Raw genomic sequence first — 775 nt, 5'->3', positions numbered from 1 at the left:
AATTCATTCCATGAATATGTATTGAGACTACTGTGAGCCAGTCTTGCTGATGGATTGAATGTGGGGAGTCCAAGAAAGGGAAACAGTCAAAGACCTACCTTGAGGTGTTTGGATGTACAAATGGGGTAGTAATGGGGAAACTGCTCACTTACTCAGTGACTGAGGAAGATCATACAAATATTTTTAAGTTTCATTCCAAATATTTTAACATTTACTTGTACATATTTGTGGGGTATAGTGTGTTGTTTCAGTACATGCATAAACTGCACAATGATTCAGTTAGGGTAGATAGCATAGCTTTGTACCCATTAGCCCAGATAGCATAGCTTTGTACCCATTAGCCCACCAATTTTCCTCTTCCTCCTCCCCGCACCCTCTGGTAACCATTGTTCTACTCTACTTCTATGAGAAGCACTTTTTTTTTTTTTTTTTAGATTCCGCAAATGAATGATATCATGAGGTGTTAGTCTTTTTGTGCCTGACTCACTTCACGTAACATGATGGTTTCCAGTTCTGTCCATGTTGCTGGCAATGATAGGGTATCATTTTTTTTTTTTTATAGCTGAGTAGTATTCCATTGTATATATGTACACCACAGGGTTTTTGTTGTTGTTGTTGTTTGTTTTTTTCTTTACCTATCCATCCATTGATGGACATATTTAGGGTGATTCCATCTCTCGGCTACTGTGAATAGTGTTGCAATGAACATGGGAGTGCAAGTGCTTTTTTGATATATTGATTTTATTTTCTTTTTGTGTAGTAGTGAGATAGCCGG

Source organism: Galeopterus variegatus, unplaced genomic scaffold (assembly GCF_000696425.1).
Source record: "Galeopterus variegatus unplaced genomic scaffold, G_variegatus-3.0.2 Scaffold5568, whole genome shotgun sequence".
In the NCBI taxonomy this organism is placed as follows: domain Eukaryota; kingdom Metazoa; phylum Chordata; class Mammalia; order Dermoptera; family Cynocephalidae; genus Galeopterus; species Galeopterus variegatus.
Note: the sequence above shows the minus strand (reverse complement) of the source record.